Genomic DNA, 23,709 nt, shown 5'->3' with positions numbered 1-23,709 from the left:
GGCAAAATGCTCACATTACCTTTTTATATTGGAGAGAATATAAGGCTACTTTCACACTGACGTTTTGGTTTCCGTTTGTGAGATCCGTTCAGGGCTCTCACATGCGGTCCAAAAGGGATCAGTTTTGCCCTAATGCATTCTGAATGGAAAAGGAGCCGCTCAAAATGGCTCAGTTTGGCTCCGTTCCGTCTCCATTCCGCTTTGGAGGCGAACACCAAAACGCTGCGTGCAGCGTTTTGGTGTCCGTCTGACAAAACTGAGCCAAACAATGTAAGTCAATGGCGACGGATCCGTTTTCACTGACACAACATGGCACAATAGAAAACGGATCTATCCTCCATTGACTTTCAATGGTGTTCAAGACGGATCCGTCTTGGCTATGTTAAAGATAATACAAACGTTCTGAACGGATGCAGCGGGTTATATTATCTGAACGGATGCGTTTGTGCAAATCCATGACGGGAGTGTGAAAGTAGCCTTATAGGAAAAATGCTCATAATATTCTAAATTGGAGAAGATATAAAAGGGAAAATTCTCATTTAGTTCTCTATATTGGAGAAAATTTAATAGGGAAAATACTCATATGATATTCTACATTGGAGAAGATGTAAAAGAAAATTCTCACTTAGATTTCTAAATTGAGAAAACATAATAGGGAAATACTCGTGTGATGTTCTATATTGGAAAAAATATAATGGGAAGAATGCGCATATGACCTTCAATATTGGAGAAAATATAACAGGGAAAAAGGGGAAACAAACTTATTCCACTTGAATAAATGCAGTAAAGAAACTTCAGTGACAAAGAGCACTGAAATAAATCTGATATCTGAACTTAATTTTATATGTAGGTCAGTTGAAGAAGGGAAGGTTAGTAAGAAGCAGCTTTTAATAGAGGGTGATCTGTTCCTAGTCAACAGATGCACAAAACGTACCAACTATTTATTATACAGTTAAGGTTATGTACAACTTTGCAACTTAAAAAGGGCTATCCCAAGATTATTGTAAAAATCTAAATCAGACATTGTATAGTACAGGACAATCTCTTTCTAACAAAGCTAGAACCAGCCCTGTACCTCACATGGATCCAAAAATCTCCCTATTCATTGTTCCACTAGACTTATATCAAGCTGGCAGCTCACGGGGAGTGTCTTTCTGCTACACCTCAGGGGGCGTGTCCATTCTCCTGCAGCTCTCACCCTATCACAGATCAGGAGGCAGCTGAAGGATGAAACTGAGCATGTGCGTCCTTCTCAGTGAGCAGGACAAAGAAATAAGGAAAAGAACAAACAGCAGGTGGCACTATACACATACATTTCATTGAATAACTCACTGGCTATGCTAAATTTTTAATTACTTGCAATTACAAAAGTATTTAGATCTAGGTGCGGTTTTGAAAACTATACAATATTTTTATGGAAAAACCCTTTTAACCTCTTAAGGACATAGGGCGTACATGTACGCCCTGTGTATTTTCGATCACCGCCGCGCGGCAGGCGGTGATCGGAACCCCGTGCCTGCTCAAATCATTGAGCAGGCACCTCGGCTAAATGCCCGGGGGGGTCCTGTGACCCCCCCATGTCGGCGATCGCAACAAACCGCAGGTCAATTCAGACCTGCGGTTTGCTGCGCTTTTTGCAGTTTCTGATCCCCGCGGTCAGATCAGAAACTTTAGTATGCCTAAACTATATATATGTTTCACCCCCCCTGCACCCCTGAAGGATTTGATGGCGGCTGGAGGTGCAGGGGGGGGGGGGTTGTTGGTGTACAGTGGGTATACCAGGGTGTCAGCACATTGCTGACACCCTGGTATAAACGGCTGAGATCTGTGATGCGATGTCAGCCGTTTAACCCTTTCCATACCGCGGTCCTTACGGACCGCTGTATGGAAAAGGTTAACAGCTCAGGGAGCTCCCTCCCTCTCCCATCGGGGGGCTGCTGTGCCTTTGCAGCCCCCCGATGGAGAGGGAGAGAGCCCCCAGACAGCCACCCTCCTTACCCTTCCCAGTCTGCGCAGTTCTGGCCACTACTGAGCAGATGGGGAAGGTTCCCATGGCAACAGGACACCTTCTCAGGCATCCTGCTGTCCATGGTGCTGAACAGATCTGTGCTAAAGGCATAGATCTGTTCAGACAAAGTGTAAGTAAAATACAGGACAAAACACTATATAGTGTACAGTACTGTATTATACAGACATCAGACCCACTGGATCGTCAAGAACCAAGTGGGTCTGGGTCAAAAAAAAAGTGAAAAAAAAGTAAAAATCAAATAACACATTTATCACTGATTAAAAATGAAAAAAATAAACACATGTTTGGTATCGCCGCGTCCGTAACGACCTGATCTATAAAACAGTCATGTTACTTTACCCGAACGGTGAAGGCCATAAAAATAAAAAATAAAAAACTATGATGAAATTGAAATTTTGCCCACCTTACTTCCCAAAAAAGGTAATAAAAGTGATCAAAAAAGTCGTGCCAATCAAACCGTCATCTAATCCCGCAAAAATCATACCCTACCCAAGATAATCGCCTAAAAACTGAAAAAACTATGGCTCTTAGACTATGGAAACACTAAAACATGTTTTTTTTTGTTTCAAAAATGAAATCATTGTGTAAAACTTACATAAATAAAAAAAAGTATACATATTAGGTATCGCCGACTGGCTCTATAAAAATATCACATGACCTAACCCCTCAGGTGACCACCGTAAAAAATAAAAAAAAATAAAAACGGTGTAAAAAAAGCCATTTTTTGTCATCTCACGTCACAAAAAGTGTAATAGCAAGCGATCAAAAAGTCATATGCACACCAACATAGTGCCAATCAAACCGTCATCTCATCCCGCAAAAAATGAGACCCTACCTAAGATAATCGCCCAAAAACTGAAAAAACTATGGCTCTTAGACTATGGAGACACTAAAACATTTTTTTTGTTTTAAAAATGAAATCATTGTGTAAAACTTACATAAATAAAAAAAATTGTATACATATTAGGTATCGCCGCATCCGTGACAATCTGCTCTATAAAATTACCACATGATCTAACCTGTCAGATGAACGTTGTAAATAACAAAAAAAATAAACGGTGCCAAAAAAGCTATTTCTTGTTGTCTTGCCTCACAAAAAGTGTAATATAGAGCAACCAAAAATCATATGTACCCTAAACTAGTACCAACAAAACTGCCACCCTATCCCGTAGTTTCTAAAATGGGGTCACTTTTTTGGAGTTTCTACTCTAGGGGTGCATCAGGGGGGCTTCAAATGGGACATGGTGTCCAAAAAAACAGTCCAGCAAAATCTGCCTTCCAAAAACCGTATGGCATTCCTTTCCTTCTGCGCCCTGCCGTGTGCCCGTACAGCAGTTTACGGCCACATATGGGGTGTTTCTGTAAACTACAGAATCAGGGCCATAAATAATGAGTTTTGTATGGCTGTTAACCCTTGCTTTGTAACTAGAAAAAAAATATATAAAAATTGAAAATCTGCCAAAAAAGTGACATTTTGAAATTGTATCTCTATTTTCCATTAAATCTTGTGCAACACCTAAAGGGTTAACAAAGTTTGTAAAATCAGTTTTGAATACCTTGAGGGGTGTAGTTTCTTAGATTAGGTCACTTTTATGGAGTTTCTACTCTAGGGGTGTATCAGGGGGGCTTCAAATGGGACATGGTGTCAAAAAACCAGTCCAGCAAAATCAGCCCTCCAAAAACCAAACGCACCTTTCACTATACGCCCCGCTGTGTGGCCGTACAGTAGTTTACGGCCACATATGGGGTGTTTCTGTAAGCAGCAGAGTCAGGGCAATAAAGATACAGTCTTGTTTGGCTGATAACCCTTGCTTTGTTAGTGGGAAAAATGGGTTAAAATGGAAAATTAGGCCAAAAAATTAAATTCGCAAATTTCATCCCCATTTGCCAATAACTCTTGTGCAACACCTAAAAGGTTAACGAAGTTTGGAAAATCAGTTTTGAATACCTTGAGGGGTGTAGTTTATAGAATGGGGTCATTTTTGTTCGGTTTCTATTATGTAAGCCTCACAAAGTGACTTCAGACCTGAACTGATCCCTAAAAATTGGGTTTTTGTAAATTTCTGAAAAATTTTAAGATTTGCTTCTAAACTTCTAAGTCTTGTAACATCCTCAAAAAATAAAATATCATTCCCAAAATAATTCAAAACATGAAGTAGACATATGGGTAATGTAAAGTCATCACAATTTTTGGGGGTATTACTATGTATTACAGAAGTAGAGAAACTGAAACGTTGAAATTTGCAAATTTTTCAAATTTTTTGGTAAATTACATATTTTTTTTTGTGCAAAAAAAATTATTTTTTGGACTTCATTTTACTAGTGTCATGATGTACAATATGTGATGAAAAAACAATCTCAGAATGGCCTGAATAAGTCAAAGCGTTTTAAAGTTATCAGCACTTAAAGTGACACTGGTCAGATTTGCAAAAAATGGCCTGGTCCTAAGGTGAAATAAGGCTGTGTCCTTAAGGGGTTAAAGGAGTTCTGTAATCAGATATGTCACAATAAAATGGTCTCACCAGACGGTTTTATTGCGACATGTGCACATGAGAGTTAAAAATCATGGTTTTGGTCCCATCTTGCTAGGTACTCAAATTCTTGAGAAAACGGATGTTTTATAATATGCCCTTTGTCCTGCGTTCAGAGCCATCCCTGTACAGCGCCTGCGCTGAGTGAGTTCCCATGAGACTTCAGGGCCAAGCGTGAGTATGTCTTCACTGCCTAGCCCTGTCAGTCAGTGGTAGAGGCGCATGAAGGACAGTGAACCAAGCCTCTGGGAACAACCTCGTTGCTCCTAAGGGCTCATTTGTATATTAGAAAACACAAATTTTCTCAAGAATGGGGGAACCTAGGAAGAATGGACCAAGACCATGATGTTCAACTGCCCAGTGCACATGTCTCGGATGAGAGCTTTATTTCGACATATCTGCTGCACAGAACCCTGGAAAATGTTTTACTGTTCAAAAAAAAGTCCTAATTTAAAGGCTATGGGCAGCTATGCACTCATTTTTTTTTTTTCAACAAAATTAAGTAACAAGTTGTCCTCTGCAGAGTGTGCTCCAGTCCTTCACTTAGATGCTGGTGCTGCTGAATCTGAAATCTGTCAAAGCTCTGCTCCTGTTTCCTGTACCCTTCCCTCTCTCAAAGTATGAGCTAGCAGTAGAGTAGGGAAAGGATATGGACATAGGGAGGAAGGCAATTAAAGGGAACCTGTCATCAACTTTATGCTGTCCATATGTAGTGTCCCACTAGGTAGGGGTGGGCACTACACAAGGGTCAATTGGGTCACGTGTTACTCCTACTCCTAAGGGACAGTAATATTATATGTAACCATGCATTTTAATGTATTTTCTATGTGCTTTTGCGTGTTTGCGTGTATTGTTCCCCTGTGACATGCATAGCAGGCCTATGAGGGTGTAGTTGGGCATCCTAGACACTAGAGGGAGATAGGGAGCCCCTAGTATAAATGTTTAGGCTCAGACAGGGAGGGGTAGTCTGTAGTCAGGAGTCTGTGGACACAGAAGTGAGAGGGCATCTTAGCCAGAGATATGCTGAGGGCCTCCTCCTGACATGCAGCTAGATAGTCCAGGCTTCTAGTTGCCACCAGGAGACTAGTGAAGGATCATAGCCTGCCTGAAGTATTATTGAGCCTATGACAGCACAAGAAGAAGTCACCCCAGTAGAAGAGATGTGCCTCCTGGGAGAAACCTGCAGTACCCTCAAGCCAAGCAGAGCCAGTGTATCCAGCTAAGACAAGTAAGCTGATGGGCAGAAGAATTATAAAGTTAGTGCAAGGATAAATACGGGAGGAAGATTATTTGCCAATGATAAAAGCCAGCATTTAGGCATACGGGCCTTGGGATACAGCCAGCCAGAATATCTGTGAAGTAGTGCAGCCAGGGCTGTGAAGCATTGGTCATTTATCCTCTGAGTATCTTGCCAAGATTATACCTGCCAGTATTGAAATAAGCCTGCTTGTGAAGAACACTTGATGTAAGGGACTGTATTACCATCTTATTGTATAAAGTTGGACTGTTCTACCAGTAAAGCAAAGTTTGGTTCACTATACCACCTGCGTACCTCACTTATTGCTACTATAAATCGGTGTGCCACTGTTACAGGCACTGGCGTCACGATTCTTAAAGGGACCTTGCTTCAGGCACTCAAAATACCTGTAACATCCAGGGCACCTCATCCACCATCAGGCCGGGTCCCTACATACAGAGTGTGCCCCAGAGGAACTTTGTGTCAGCCTCTCCTTCACTGCCGCATGCCTGCCCAGGGTTCTCCTATGAACAGTGAGTAACCCATAACCGTGACCTCACTTCGCGATACCCTGCAGGTCTGGCGTGCTGCCCATACTAACGGCAGTATAAAGTAGAGACAGGCGAGTTGATTTCAGCGGTCTCTAATTTATAAGTTAACAGTAAGGGGTTGCTGAGAACCAACATCACAATCATTGCAGACCGGGCTGGAAAAGAGTCACGGCCACCTGAGAAGAGTCCTGGTTATTCATGAATTCCTGCTCTCCTGCTGATGACTGACAGTCTTCTACCTAGTTTTCTCCCTTTCTCTCTAGGAGAGAACTGCCAATCATCAGCAGATGGGTGAGAGAGCAGGAGATTAGGAATAACCAGGACTCTTCTCAGGTAGATCTGACTCTTGTCAAAGCCCGGGCTGCAATGATTATGATGCTGGTTCTCAGCAACCACTTACTTTTAGCTGATGTGTGACACACCGCTGAAATCAGCATGTCTGTCACTAACTTATGCTGCCCTCAGTGAGGTCAGCATAAAGGTGATGACAGGTTCCCTTTAAGTCAGTCTGCAAGGGGAAGACAGCAGCACCCTGGACCCACCCACACCCATATGGTGCATAAATTACTAAGTGATTTGCCCATATGAGAAAATCCTGGAACTAGGAGAAGGTTGCAAACTGAATATTGAGGGGTGGGGGTGAAAATGAATTAAGAAATAAAGATAGCATACTGAAACTTAGTGCAACTTTTTTTTTTACTACAGATAACCAATAACATTTAAAAATCGAAGGTGTCCATAGCCTTTAAAATGGACTGTTTTGTGTCTACAGCTGCAATGCAGACCTACCTGTGTCCTTGTGTAGTCTGATCATGCAGTTGTACTCTCACATGTTCTCTACCTCTTGTTACCTACCTAATTTACGCTACGTTAGCAAGATGTAGGAAATGAATGAAAGTTTGACTGCAAAATCAGACTATAGTAGGTCTGTAACAATGGAGACAAATAGGTCAGCGGGGGAGCTGTATACACAAAAAAGGAGGAAGATTTAATCAACCCAAATTGCAAACATGCTACATTTTTTGGATAGGAACAATGCAAGTTTTCCAGTTTAAAGGGGTTGTCTCATCATGGACAATTAGGGCATATTGCTAGGATATGCCCCCATTGTCTGATAGGTGCAGGTCCCACCTCTGGGACCAGCACCTATATCGAGAACAGAGCCCCGCAAGGTAGTGGCTGGAGGACTCCGGTCTGGCCACCACCAAGCTGGCTCCCCATAACAGTGAATGCGCGGCCCTCGCTCCCATTCATTTCTATGGGGCCGACGTAAATAGCCAAGCCACTGCTCGGCTATTTTCGATGGCCCCGTAAAAAATGAATGGAGGGCGGCTGCGCCCTACTTCACTTGCGCGACTCCGTTCTCGATATAGGTGCGGGTCCCAGCGGTGGGACCTGCAACTATAAGACAATGGGGGCATATCCTAGCGATATGCCCCCATTGTCCATGATGAGACAACCCCTTAAACTTTGATTTTATATATTTAAATCCCTGATCAGTTTAGACATATGTAGACAATTCTACTTAGGGAGATTGACAATTCTATCGGTATGCATGCTCAAACATAAAGGCTGTCGACCCACTGGATCCACAGCCCCAGAGACAGCAGGGATTTCAGGAAATATATTTCAATACTGTACTATAAATCTGTGCAGCATGTTTATTGCAACAGGATCACCTTAAATCAGGTTTCACCCTCTGCATAGCAAAGTGAAATCCGCACCTGATTAATGCAACTTAACCAAACCTTTTTTTTAAATCTCATCCATTTCGCTTCTAATAGGCCTCTTGCACACAAACGTTGTGCGGCCATTCTGTGCATTGGGGGCCACAATTTGCGGTCCCCAATGCACGGGCAAAGTCCGTGCGGCGGCCGGGACTTATCGAGACCCATTTAACTTGAATGGGTCCGTGATGGGTCCGCACCGCAAAAAAACAGAACAAGTTTTTTGCGGTGCGGCGGCACGGACAGAAACACCAAGGAAGCGCTCCGTAGTGCTTCCGTGGGGTTCCGATCCGTGCTTCCGTTCCGCATCTCCGTGATTGCGGACCCATTGAAGTGAATGGGCAATACGGCACGGGTACACAACGTTCATGTGCAAGAGGCCTAACTCTGTAGATTTTACCCATGCACTTCTGCTGCAGAAAATCTGTGGCGATAACGTTACATGTTACCCTAAAAGGAGGCAGCTAAGATGCAATTCCCTGCAATTACCCAACAGAGTACAAGCTGCCTTTTACAGTAGCCTATAATCTGCCTATGGAATGGGTTGTAAAGAGCACCAGTCCTGTCCATGGGTTCTGTATAGCATTAAAGTTCAGCCCCATTCACTTCAATGGAGTCACGCGGCAAAACCATACAACTGCAGATGAGCGATTTGCTCATAATTTGATTCCCGTTTGATTCACCTAAATCATTCACGGCTACTTTCACATCTGTGTTGTTAATTCCTGTTTTAAGATCTGGCAGAGGATCTCAAACCTGGAATTAAATGGATCTGTGCCATTTAATACATCCTGATGCATCTGTTTTGGCCGGATCCGGTTGTATTACCGTATATGCCGGCGTATAAGACGACCCCCAACTTTTACACTGAAAATATAGAGTTTGGGATATACTCGCTGTATAAGACTACCCCTTTTTCAACACACAGCAGTACATTACTGCATACCACCACCATCCCTGGGTACCTCTGCCATCCCTGAATCCCACCACCATCCCTAGATACCACTGCCATCCCTGCATCCCACCACCATCCCTGCATCCCACCACCATCCCTAGATACCACTGCCATCCCTGCATCCCACCACCATCCCTAGATACCACTGCCATCCCTGCATCCCACCACCATCCCTAGATACCACTGCCATCCCTGCATCCCACCACCATCCCTGCATCCCACCACCATCCCTAGATACCACTGCCATCCCTGCATCCCACCACCATCCCTAGATACCACTGCCATCCCTGCATCCCACCACCATCCCTAGATACCACTGCCATCCCTGCATCCCACCACCATCCCTGCATCCCACCACCATCCCTAGATACCACTGCCATCCCTGCATCCCACCACCATCCCTAGATACCACTGCCATCCCTGCATCCCACCACCATCCCTAGCTACCACCGCCATCCCATGGTATCACCACCATCCCTGCATCCCACCACCTTCCTTGTCCTCCCTCCCTGCCTCCCAGACCCTAAACATGTGCCACCCTGAACATGTTTTTGTTATGTTATTCTTCATATTCACATTCACATATGCACATCTGCGCCGCACTTAGATATGCCGCACGGAGATCTCGTACATGCGCAGGAGCGAGATGCGAGCGGCAGTGAGGATCCCGTGTATCCACGCTCGCCGCATGAAATCTCGCACATGCGTAGGAGCGAGATGCGAGCAGCCAGGAGGATGGCGGTACAAGGAGTATACAAGGTACAGAGCAGGGGGGAGGCATACAAGGTACAGAGCAGGGGGCGGTATACAAGGTACAGCGCAGGGGGGGGCATATGCCGTGGGTTACATCGCAGCTCTCAGCTGCTGGGGATACAAGGCAATAGCCCGGGCTCTCTCTGTTGATAATTCGGGCGTCCCGGCACTGCAGCGCCCGCCATACCCGGCGTATAAGACGACCCCCGACTTTTGAGAAGATTTTCATGTGTTAAAAAGTAGTCTTATACGCAGGAATATACAGTAAATCAAAACTGAAGAAACTGGATCGGGTATGAAAATCATTGTAAGTTAAAGGGTGCTGGATCCAGTTTTTTCTCTAACAAAAAACCCCGGATCCGGCACCATTGACTTACATTGATTATCATGCCGGATCTGGTTTGTACCATTTCTCAAACCGAACACAAAACCACAGCTTGCAGCAGTTTTGTGTTCGGCACCAAAACAGAACGGATGCATACTTATGCATCCTGATCAGTTTTTTTTTCCCTATTGACAATGAATGGGGACAAAACTGAACCGTTTAATTCCGGTTTTGAGATCCTCTGCCGAATCTCAAAAACGGAATTGAAAACGCAGATGTGAAAGTAGTCTAACTGATTCAATACAGGTCTGAACCTGAATCTGAAGTGCTCCAACTGGCCTGAAAATTTGTGTATAATGCCTCATTCACATGTCAGTGTTGGGTCAGTGATTTCCATCAGTGATTTTAAGCCAAAACCAGGTGCAGCTCGAAACACAGAACAGGAGCAGATCTTTTCCTTAGGCTGGGTTCAAACGGGCGAGATTTCCGCGCGGGTGCAATGCGTGAGGTGAATGCATTGCACCCGCACTGAATCCGGACCCATTCATTTCTATGGGGCTGTTCAGATGAGCAGTGATTTTCACGCATCACTTGTGCGCTGCGTGAAAATCGCAGCATGCTCTATATTGGGCGTTTTTCACGCAACGCAGGCCCCATAGAAGTGAATGGGGCTGCGTGAAAATCGCAAGCATCCGCAAGCAAGTGCGGATGCGGTGCGATTTTCACGCATGGTTGCTAAGATGAAAGTCTATTCACTGTATTATTTTCCCTTGTAACATGGTTATAAGGGAAAATAATAGCATTCTTTATTCCAGAATGCTTAGTAGAATTGAGGGTTGAAAATAAATAAATAAATTTACTCACCTCCTCCAATTGATCGCGTAGCTGCCGGTTCCCTGTTCTTTCTTCAGGACCTGTCAAAGGACCTGTGGTGACATCACTGTGCTCATCACATGATCCATCACCATGTCCTGAAGAAAGAACAGGGGACCGGCGGCTACGCGATCAATTGGAGGAGGTGAGTAATTTATTTATTTTTTTAACCCTCAATTGACCTTCTACTTAGCATTCTGTATTAAAGAATGCTATTATTTTCCCTTATAACCATGTTATAAGGGAAAATAATAAAATTTACAGAATACTGAACCCAAAGCCGAACTTCTGTGAAGATGTTCGGGTCTGGGTACCAAACATGCAGATTTTTCTCACGCGCGTACAAAACGCATTAAAACGTTTTGAACTCGCGGGGAAAAATCGCGCATGTTCCCGCAACGCACCCGCATCTTTTCCCGCAACGCCCGTGTGAACCCAGCCTTATAGCTTACGTGTGTGGAGGCTCCAGTCCTGGTTTTGGCTCCTAGATCACTTTCAAGTGCGTTATGTGTATTGTGTAGTAGAGAATTACTGATCAATATAAGAGAGGATGGCAATTGAAATATTCATTGATTTATTGCTGCCATTTTTGCAACAATTATTGAAAATGTCCAGTGCAGAGCTCCATTCCCTTCCATCATGTAATATACACACGTAGCACACAGCCGTGCCCCCTTTCGGATTATATTAGCACCAAAATACCACCCCCAGTTTCCAGAGAACACAATCTATTCATATCACTGGTTTGGACTGGGCGACAAAACTAGAAAAGTCCGGAGGTGACTCATGCAAACATGGGAGGAATAAACAAATGCCATGTGAACCGTGACCTTGTGAGATCAAACCCATAGTCCCGCAGCTAACAAGCAGCGGCATTAACCACTGCGCTGCCATGGCTCCGTTACCATGGAAACATACCAGTACATGTGCACTTTTAATCTTCCTTCTAAGCAAATGTGCATTTGTGTAACCTTAGCAGATACAAGTTAACAAACCACTGATTTGATTCAAACCCAATTAGACAAGCACCTGTAATAACAAGACGCTGGAAGGAGCTCCCTGCAAATGTTCCGTTTCGCTGAAACCGACGCAGTGTATTCTTTGGCCTCCAGATGCCTATAATTAAATATACGTGTAAACAGGAATGTTCTGTCGCTTCCACTGGGAGTCTCACATGCCACACTGGCAAGGTGTAAAAGGGAGAAAAACCAAAAGTTGCTCAGCTGCACGGAGCAGGCGGCGAGTAGACATGAAGGCACAATTGTGGCAGCGCTCAGTAAGGGGAGCTGTTGGCACGCCGGAGAGACACAGGCGCCTCTTCCCCTCATCTATACAATTCAGGCCCAGATACAAGCAGTCATGTTTCAACACCTCCGACTCCCAGATGCTGACAAGCTAAACAAGTTGTTTTGTCTCAGGGAGCTTTTCTGAGGTGATTAACTGCTTACAGTGAATACTAATTAAATGGAGGACTCCCAGGTTCATGGAATTTGAAGGCTTTTATTTTATTTTTTTTAACAAAAAATTTTCAATTATTTATTCACACACAAATTGGTGTTAATTTTTTTACGGTTTCTCATGGTCAAACGTATGTATTCTTAGGTCAGTGTTTAAATATTCCACTTCATATTCCTAAATAATTTTATATTCATTTTTTTTACAGCTTGTTCGAGACGGAAAACCAAATAGGAGATATTACAAGATCCCTTGAAGAGGATTCCTGCAGGAGCAGGCGTAGATCCAGGTTACCTGAGAAAATACTACAACAATTCTCCGGATCATTTCTGAAGTGGAGAATTATACACCAAGAAAGCAAATGAGGACTTGTGATAAGCCGGGATGTTAGTTGCCTATTTTCACATCTTCAGCGTCTGTCTTACAGAAAGCACACAGATAAGCAATTATAGATAGGGACGTCGGTGTAGGATGCAAAATACTACTTCTTCTCATGGGTTTAACCAGCTTATGGAGGAGAAGTCGGAGGGCTTCTTGCCTTATAAAGGCTATGTGTGACGTTGACAGTTGAAGGCTCTGCATTTTATGATACAAAACAATGGTGAAGCTAGCCAAAGAAAATTATCTGCCTACAAATAAGCAACCATTCACACCACCGCTAATCATTTCACTTTGTTCTGCTCACTTTAAAAAAAAAAAATAACGCATGTGCTACTTTCTCACATAACTGACCCAAACGGACCCCTTTGACTGTTTGGTTTCCGTTTGGGATCCTACTTTTTTAACGGAAAAAAAAAAGTTCTGCATGCAGAACTTTTTTCTGCTGTTTTTGACGGAATCTGCAACGGAGGTCCCAAACAAATGTGAGCAAGCCCTTAGAGATTGGGTTTTCTATATGTTCAGAGCAGCGACATAAAATCACCTTCAAAACACTTTCTCGAGTATTATAGATAGTTAAGGGGGGTTATCCCATGATTAATGCAAAATATGAAAATCAGACATCATATACATGACAGTCTTGTTCTTTTAAGTCTAGAACAAGCCCTGTACCTCACATACATGTAGAGATCTGCACATGCATTGCTCCAATTGCTCTGCTACATTTATTTCAGGCTGGCAGCTCAGGGGGTGTGTCCTTTCATCTGCAGCTCTCTCATTACCACAGCTCTGGGGTGTGTCCTTTCATCTGCAGCTCTCTCATTACCACAGCTCTGGGGTGTGTCCTTTCATCTGCAGCTCTCATTACCACAGCTCTGGGGTGTGTCCTTTCTGATTCAGCTCTCTCCCTATCACAGCTTAGGGGCAAGTTCTTTCAGCTGCAGCTCTCTCATTACCAGAGCTCTGGGGAAGGGGGGGGGGGTGTCCTTTCTGCTGCACCTCTCTCATTATCACAGCTCAGGGATGTGTCCTTTCTGTTGCAGCTCTCTCCTTTTGACGGCTCAGGGGAATATCTTTTCTGCTGCGGCTTTCTCCCTGTAACGGTCACAGCTTCTAACAGTAAATTGGGTTGGTGGCAGTTGAAGAATGGAACTGAGCATGTGTGTCCACCTCAGCGATGTTACTGAGGCGGACAGACAAATAATAAAATGGAAAACAGCAGAGGGCGCTATGTAGACATGTTTTATTAAATAACTCAATGATTTTACTAAATTTTTAATCACATTCAATTACAAAAGTTTTCAGATCCAGGTGCTGGCCTGAAAAATGTTAAATATTTTTGTGGGACAACCCCTTTAGGTAATGTTCTACTATCAGGGTTGGACTGATCCATTACAGTACCATACTCTAGTGCAGAGGTTCTCAAACTGTGAGGCAGCCTTTACTGGTGAGACGCCCCTCCAGTTCTTGGTGAGGTGCAGCTAGGTGGCCAGTCTTGGCAGGTATTGTTATACTGTATGCTCTACAGGCCAGTCTATAGTTGCACCATGCTCTGGTTCAGCAACATAATTGTTTCTTTTTGTATTTATTTCAATGTTCTCTAGACAAAAGTCTAAACCTAATTGAGGTAATGAAATATTTTTTTTTAGCACAGACTATGAGCAATGGTAAGGCTTAGTTACCCACTATGTTCTGGCTTGTGAGTCTTCAGAAAGAGATTACAAAACCCTGCTCTAGGGGACCCAGGCCTTGACACGATAATGACTCCTAAAGCCTCTTTCACACGGGCGTCGTGTGTGAGGGCCGGATAGGAAAATGTGCGATTTTTACACGCGAGTGCAAAGCGTTTTAATGATGTACCATGTGATTGGAGCATGTGATCTGACGTCACCAAAGGTCCTTTAGCCCATAGTTCGTCTTTTTAAAGAACTGAAGACCGGGAGAACTACGCGAACAAGAGGAGAAGGTGAGTTAATTTTTTTTATTTTTTAACCCTCAATTGATCACCTACTATGCATTCTGTATTCAGAATGCTATTATTTTCCCTTATAACCATGTTATAAGGGAAAATAATAACATCTACACAACACCGAACCCAAACCTGAACTTCAGTGAAGAAGTTCGGGTCTGGGTACCACAGTTGGTTTTTTATCACGCGCGTGCAAAACACATTGCACACGCGCGATAAAAACTGAACATCGGAACGCAATCGCAGTCAAAACTGACTGCAATTGCATTCCTACTCGCGCGGGTTTGCCGCAACACACCGGGACGCATCCGGAACTAATCCGGACACGCTCGTGTGAACCCAGCCTAAGGGAATCCTTTCAGTGTCCCGAATTTTAGCTAATGGGGCCCTTATTTCATTCACAGACTTAAGAGAGCGGTATCAAATCCAGTGGTCTGATTTTTATAAGTACCTTCAGCTACGCCACCTCCTAGCATCCAAGAACATTACACACACTACACATTCCTCTATACGGAAGGGAGGTATTTCTGAGGCCTATAGGGGGTTGCAGCTCTCAGTTACTATATCAAAATTTCCGTTACAGACTAAATGGGAGAAAGATTTAAATAAAACTTTTGCGCCAGCACATTGGGCCTTTGTTTTCTCCCTGAGCTCTAAAACCTCGAAGTGTGTCGATCACCTGGAGGCCTCAAGAAAGCTCCTTTATAGGTGGTATTATACCCCTTATCGCCTATCCATCATATATCCAACCACCTCAAATGTTTGCTGGCGATGCCTATCAGCAGTTGGCAACTTAATGCATATCTGGTGGACATGCCCTGCTATCAACCGTTTCTGGTCCAATATATTGTCACTTATAGGTGCTGTAATAGAGAAGGTACTCCCCATATCCCCGGAAATAGCATTGCTCTCTTTGGGGCTGGAATGTTTAGATTTAAAAGACTTCACTATTGCTTTTCATATACTAACAGTAACGAGAGTCGCGATAGCTAAAAGATGGAAGAGTAGGGACATCCCAACCATACCAGAAATCATTGCTAAAGTTCACTATAATTACGGCATGGAACTACTGATTGCAAAACAACTTTGCCGGCTAGCAAGTGTCAGCGTCAGGTGGCAAAATTGGGCGTCTTATATATCCAAACACTATCCATCTTTGCCAAATCTACAAGTGTAGAAGATGTATACCTTAATTCTAATGCTTGATTTTAACTGTGGTGCAATGTTTATGTTTATGTTTATTATTGTTTGTTGGTCGTCTTCTCACGACCTTGTCTTTTTTTTTTTTTTTTCTTTAATATAAATGAAAACTTTTCATCCGATGTCTTCTATCCTGAATACTTGTAATGTGATGAACAAATTATACTGTAATTTACGGTAATATGTCACTGTGGAAGATGTTGTATGCTTCAATTCTCAAATAAAAAATTTGTGAAATAAAGCTCCATTGAAGCAATAGGGAGACAGCAGACGCTAGACGGTAAGCCAAACATCGATTTAAAGTTTTCTTCAATTCAAAGCTCATATCGACCTTAAAAGGATATGCTATAAGACTTTTCACATTATCAGGATTCCTGTGGACACTTTATGAACATATTGCGCTCCCAGTGAATACACCTACAAAATTTTCAGTGACATTCAGTTTCCCAAATTGGGATAGAGCGCTAGAAGATAATACCCCCTCTTCCCAAATAACAGCATATATTTGAAGTTTTTTGGTGTGATATATATTATTGAATTTATCGACACTATTGAGTCATATGAATATAGTGTCGATCATATCTACCACAATATATGTGACTGTAATGTTGTATATTATTGCTACATTGTTCTTATAAATTTTATTACTTGTATTTTATGGGGATTTAATAAATACTTTCTGCACATGTCAATTTGGTTGCCAAGTATATGAGTGCTCGCTCATTTTCCTATTACTACATTTGCCTTTTAAGAGAGGGTGGGGTGATTCCCTCTATATGAGCTTGCAGCACCATACCTTAACTACTTGCTAGTGAGCCACCACAACCTACCATTATTTCTATATTAACTTGCTAGCAATTGGCTGAAGGAGTAAATTAAAAAACTGTGTTTAAAAATATGTGTGTGAAACAACCCTTATAAGTAAGTATAAAGCATCATAAGTAGGTCAAAGTTCGGGTTCGGGACCCGAACTTGACCCCGGACCCGGATCCTATTAAAAAGTCAATGGAGACCCGAACTTCACTTTATTATTTTCCGTTATAACATGGTTATAACGGAAAATAATAGCATTCTTAAGACAGAATGCTAAATAAAATGGCAATTGAGGGGTTAAAAATAATTTTAAAAAAATCACCTCATCCACTTGATTGCACAGCCTCTTCTTTCTTCAGGACCTGCGATGACGTCACCGTGGTGAACGTGGTAACATCACCGCAGGTCCTGCAAATTGAAGAAAGAAGACACCAGCTGCGCGATCAAGTGGATGAGGTGAGGTTTTTAAAATTATTTTTAACCCCTCAATGCTCATTTTAAGCAGCATTCTGTCTTAAGAATGCTATTATTTTCCATTATAACCATGTTATAATGGAAAATAATAAAATCACCCGAACACCGAACACAAACTTCAGTGAAAAAATCCGGGTTCAGGTCCAGGAACCCGAACTTTGCAGTTCAGGTTCGCTTGACCCTAATCATAAGGCTATTTGTTAGATTAAATGAATTCTAATACTTAGGCCTCATGCACACGACCGTAGTTATGGTCCGCATCCGAGCCAATGTTTTTGCGGCTCGGATGCGGACCCATTCACTTCAACAGGGCCGCAAAAGATGCGGACAGCACTCCGTGTGCTGTCCGCATCCGTTGCTCCGTTCCGTGGTCGGCAAAAAAAATATAACGTCCTATTCTTGTCCGTTTTGCGGACAAGAATAGGCATGTCTACAATGGGCCGCCCGTTCCGTTCCGCAAATTGCAGAAGGCACACGGGCAGCTTCCGTTTTTTGCGGATCCACGGTTTGCGTGTGCATGAGGCCTTAGAGAGAGTTACTTCACTGTCATACAAACCACACGAATGTGCATCATAAGGCCTCTTTTACACGAGTGTGACGGATTGGCTCAGTGAAACTTGCAACATTTTGCAAGCAAGTTTAGTCCGTTTTGTCTGCGATTGCGTTGCGTTGATCAGTTTTTTCCGCAAAAGTGCAATGCGTTTTGATGCGTTTTTCATGCGCGTCATAAAAACCTGAAGGTTTACAAACAACATCTCCTAGCAACCATCAGTGAAAAACGCATTGCATCCGCACTTGCTTCCGGATACAATGCGTTTTTCACTGAAGCCCCATTCACTTCTATGGGGCCAGGGCTGCGTGAAAAATGCAGAATATAGAAGATGCTGCGTTTTTCACGCAACGCAGAACTGATGTGTGGAAAAAAAAAGCTCATGTACACAGACCCATTGAAATGAATTGGTCAGGATTCAGCGCGGATGCTATGCATTCACGTCACGCATTGCACCCGCGCGGAAAACTCACTCGTGTGAAAGGGGCCTAAGATTCTACTTGCTATATGTATTAAAAAAAAATATATATATATATTTTATTTTACTCTATTCCAACTTTAAAAGTTGTCTGATGGTGGAGGAGAGACCTTCATGTCTGTCCCACTAAATTAGCTCTTCAATATGAGAGCCTTATGTCAACTTCCCTGATTCTTGTAGGTTACAGTGAGTGGCATGTTCTGCTGAACTCCCATAATTTAGCAATTTTAGCAAAACGGTGATACTTTTGGGGAGTTTAGAGCCACACTTTCTACTTTTCCAAAAAGTGGTTAAACCGTTGCAGGGAGTGGGTGAAGCAGGGGCAGCTATAGTTGGCATGGGACATTTATTATAATCTACGCCAGGAAACCGGCATAGATGACAGCCCTTGCTAGTGTACAGTACATTTTCAGTTTGGCACACAGACCTGCAAAGATGTGCCACAATTATTATAAGAGTTGTGTGGCACCTGATGCCAGAGGGAATAGATTAAGATCAATGTAATAAGCCAGTCTTAAAGAGTCACTGTACTTTCACACAATTTCATTTACTAGAGAATTGTGTAACTAGCAAATGTCTAGATCACTTCATTTAAAAATATACCTGAATCCACCAGAGTCTCATTTCAGCAAATATAATTTATTATGTAGAGGAAGTTAATACAAGCCACTTATTAATGTATTGTTATTATCCATATTGCTTCCTTTGCTGGCTGGATTTATTTTACACTACCCGTTTCCATGGTTACGACCACCCTGCAATCCAGCAGCAGTGGTCGTGCTTGCACACTATAGGAAAAAGCACTAGCCCAGGTGTGCTCCCATGGTCCGGACGCTTTTTCCTATAATATGCAAGCAAGACCACCATTGATGGATTGCGGGGTGGTCATAACCATAGAAACAAGCAGTGTATAATGTGATGGAAAAATGAATCCAGCCAGCAAAGGAGGCAATATGGAGAATCACAATACATTAGTAAGTGCCTTGTATTCACTTTCTCTACATGATAAATGCCAGTGAGACAACCCCTTTAAGTTATGGCACCTAGGGGTCTTACTTCCACCTAATTTGCAGACCACTGTCTGTTGTCAGCCAAGATCCATCCCTAGTAACAGAAACACAGAAGACGGCTCACAGGAAATAGAGGTGTCAGAGCTAGCTGAGATCTTGAGCTTGATAAAAGAACGGCTTCTACACTGCTCTGAAGATTACAGGGGTGGGTTGTGTGTCTCTAAGTGAGATTTCCCCTTCCTTATCTGTTCTTTGAGCTCTGGAGCTGAAAACTAACATAGTGTGAAGTAGGGAAAAGGAAGTCACAGCAGTACAGTGCTGGAAGATTCCACAGAAGGGAGAAGCCCCTGCTTATAAGAGAAATGCATCTAGCTGTGCAGCTGAAACAGAAAATAATATGGCTGAAAAAGACATTAGGGAAGCTCAAAAAGACCTTTTCTATCACAGTTATGATGGTATAAAGAAGCACAGCTACTATGCAAACTTTTTTGAAAACTCAGGTACACTTTAATAAGCATCCCACCCAAGTGATGGGCAATTGATCAATAAAATACTCACTCATCCTAAAAATGGACTGATTTTTCTCAGAGAGATTAACAGAAGGCATTACGAAAAGTGCCGAACCCCAGTGGCCATACCCTTCTTTGTAATCACTTCCTAAAACATTATGGTGAGTAAACCACTTAAAGTATCTATCACATCACTATAATGTATAGTCACATTTACCGCCTAGGGTGAAACATGAAATGACACTCTAGAAAAAGTAATTTATCATTCAGTGTTTATTTCCATAAGAACTGTAGAAGACTCTTTGTGTCTCCATAAGTCCTCATTTAAATGACGGTCATCTTTTGTGTCCTGCCAGCGGAAAGTTAAGACTTTGAAAAGAACAGTAACTATAGCATTATAATGCCAAGAGGTAATCTGAATAGTGATCATGACCTGCACGGTCATTGAAAGTAAGCTTCTGTTTAATACCAAGTACAGGGGAAATTATTACCATGATATATCGTAGCTCAAGGCTCCTTGAAAACAGGTGATATATTTAATCTGAATATTAGGGTACGGTCACACGTAGGAGGTCTGCTGCAGGTTTTCAGAGGAGTATCTTCCGATATTCCACAGCATATACTGCATATTTTCTAACTGATCTACCTATGTGTAAAGGCACCATAAATAAAAAACAGGATTACAATCTCCCTCTAAGTACACCACAGTTAAAGACTATGTACACCTTCGGATTGCATTTTACTAATTTTAGCCTAAAATCATTTCTTCAATTGGTCTTTATTAAAACTATTAAGCTGTTCTGTCACAAAGAGTTAACTATTTTTGTGAATCGTACTTTCACCTTCTCTTTGTGCTGGTCATCTAATAAAACGTATCTCTAAGTTACTAAAAGGTCATAAACACTTACGTAAGAACTGAGCTATAATGAGTGTTTATAAGGTCAGAGATTAGAGTGAAGGTGCTGTCAGCTGAGCTGTCTGATAGAACAGTGAAAATTCAGATCCTGCTTCTAGAGAAACTCAAAGTTGCACAGAGAAAGGGACTCAACATTTTTGATAAAGATCCATCACCACGAAGATATAACATTTACCTTGGGTCTTCTTCAGTCCAACAGATTGCATATAAGGGATAGCATTAATCATTTGCAGAATACCAAAGCAATTCTAGTCAACAATTTGTCACATGGTTACTGGGTAAGTTTAGGGGACCTTTTATAATCAATAGGTTGGAAGGAGACATATGTCTATCAAGGTCACAGTACAAACTCCAGGGCAAAAGGGTAAAAAAAAAAGACCCTTTAAATAGACCCAATTTGACATAGGCTTGACAAATTACTTCCTGACCCCTGCTGACCTAATCCCTGGATCAACATTCTACATCAGTAGCAATAACCCTGTATATTGTGTCAAGATGTGATCAACCCAATGATAAAGCACTACTTCTCTAGAGGTCATTATTTTACTATAACAAGATAAAGACCTATATTTACTAATGTGAATACTCTTAGAATCTGTCTATAAAAGAGGTGTAAACTGGGGAAATTTCGGAACAATTTGACATAACTATGGTTTCTTTTTGACTTTCTCAAAAAGGGGCAGGTTTTAGTAAGGAGAGGCTGGGCTTCACAGAAAAGGGATGCGACCTAAGATAAGAAATTCTATGCGAAAAGTGCACCACAATTCCGGCTTACAATTCTATCTCAAAGTAAGCCAAGCAATAGTCGATATAGAGGAAGGAAAATTTATCTATCTGGTGTAGGTCTAGCTCTGCCCAAATATCTTGTTAGTTTTTGATGCAGCAGACTGGTATTACATACTATAATTTAGTTTATCACTAACAATTTCACCCATTCTGTACCTTTTTGGCCAGTTTTAGCAGGTTACCATGGAGTAGGAAGATATGGGACATACTTTGCTGCTGCAGTTCCAATAAAGCTCAAAGATTGATGAGGTAAATATATATTTTTTTTAGGTGTACTTCAATATGTCTTGGTACTGCACCAGCCCTTTCTTCAGGATGAAAATTTTTTTGCTTAATCAGTTTTTCATCCTGTACAGGGGGCTACTACAGGCGTGAAATATGTTGATCTTCATTTGTATATGCAGCACCAGCAGCAGCCCCATCTACATGTTTTTGTTCTTGCATCATTCATATAGACAGATGACACTACAGAGCTTTGTGTCATCCATGAATATAGAGAAAGTACCATAAAGTCATTCTCAGGGATCTCAAGTCTCCCGGACGTTCAGGGAGTCTCCCGCTATTAGATAGCGGCTCCCTGACACCCGCATGTGAGACAATATATCTCGGAAAGGTTTACTGATAGCAGAGCAGAGAGATAAGAGAAGTGACAGGACACAGAGTTTAGATTACAGGTTGAATTAACCCTATAGGGTCAAATTAGCTTCTCAAGGAGATATATATGTTAAAGGCATCCCTTCTTCTGTCTCATTCAGTAGCTCTAGAACTATTGAGAGAGATTTATTTTTTTAAATACATTTACACATTTAACCCTCCATTTTAATTATATTATTTACCCCAGTGTTAAATTCACCCCCCCGGATGCTTGTTTTTTTCCTACAGTGGGGTAGATAATTACACACAGGGTTTTAAAGAATAAACTTCCTGACTCAGACCAAGAGCCGACTCAGCGAGTCAGCAAGTAAATCCAAGCATCCGCGCATGCGCATTGCGCAACCTAAGCTTCGGTTCACTTGCTTCTTGTCAGCTCAGCGAATGAACCGAAGATTCGATTCATGAATCGGTTCATTTGAATGAACTGATTCAAATGAACCGATTCATGTGAAAGATCCGAACTTCCCATCTCTAGTTTACTCGCAGTAAACCTTTCCGGCAACCTGTAGCAGTGTCCCCTTCTCGGCGCGTGCGCACAGTGCAAGAAGAAGCCGATGCCAGCAGTCCGCAACAGCGCATCAGGCTGAGCCTGTGCGCACGCGCGGGATCTCAAAGGGGGAGGGAGGGAGAGACGGCACTGAGGAGTAGAAGGCGGTGCTGGGCACGAATGGCGATGCGTGCGGCTGGGCACCATGCATCCACAGACCTCCCCTGCTTGGGCACCTTAATTCAATGATTGACAGGTTAGTAAAACCTGTTTTTCCGCAGAATAAAGCCACAAATAGCTTTTATAAGGCCACCTTAGAAATCAGAATGCTACCCTGGACATCAGCAGATGTTTAGCTCACAGGGCTTATAGGTGGTGACAGAATCCCTTTAATCATATACATAAATATGATAATTTGGGGCAGGGTAATGAGCCCAGTCCTCCACACCATAGAGCAAAGTGTGCAGATACTGCATATGTTTGGAAAATGTAATAAAAAGTTTGTGAAAGAAAACCTCCGTGAAATGAGAAGTGCACCTCCCTGAAATGGGTTTTTGCAGGTTGGGATGTCTGCATTCTGCATAATTTCTAAACAGGTTGTGCTTGCTGGCATCTAGTTTCTCCTGGTGGACATAGCAGTCAGGATACTCATTCTCCCTGCTGCTCCAAGATGTAGGCTGCTCATGGCCTTCGCAGCCTGTTCACTCTATAGACAGTGGTAGTCTGTGTTCTTCATGTTCAGATAAAAAAACAATAGAACGAGAAGCAGCGACTACAGTATATCACTTAAAACCAACAATTAGTGATCTTTCTTTGTCACTAAGGCTACTTTCACACTAGCGTTTTGGCTTTCCGTTTGTGAGATCCGTCATGGGCTCTCACAAGCGTCCAAAACGGATAAGTTTTGCCCTAATGCATTCTGAATAGAAAAGGATCCGCTCAGAACGCATCAGTTTGCATCAGTTCAGTCTCCATTCCGCTTTGGAGACGGACACCAAAACGCTGTTTGCAGCGTTTTGGTGTCCGTCTGATGAAACTGAGCCAAACGG

At 42.6% G+C, this 23,709-nt stretch overlaps 1 protein-coding gene across 2 annotated transcripts in view; it reads right to left on the bottom strand.

Annotated features, from left to right (window-relative positions):
* ATG10 (autophagy related 10) overlaps positions 1–23,709 on the bottom strand; it is a 220,616-nt gene that overhangs the window by 74,124 nt on the left and 122,783 nt on the right. The gene's annotated exons all lie outside the window — the stretch shown is intronic.

This window comes from Bufo bufo, chromosome 2, assembly GCF_905171765.1.
Source record: "Bufo bufo chromosome 2, aBufBuf1.1, whole genome shotgun sequence".
NCBI lineage: Eukaryota > Metazoa > Chordata > Amphibia > Anura > Bufonidae > Bufo > Bufo bufo.
This window is presented reverse-complemented; position numbering and strand designations above follow the sequence as displayed.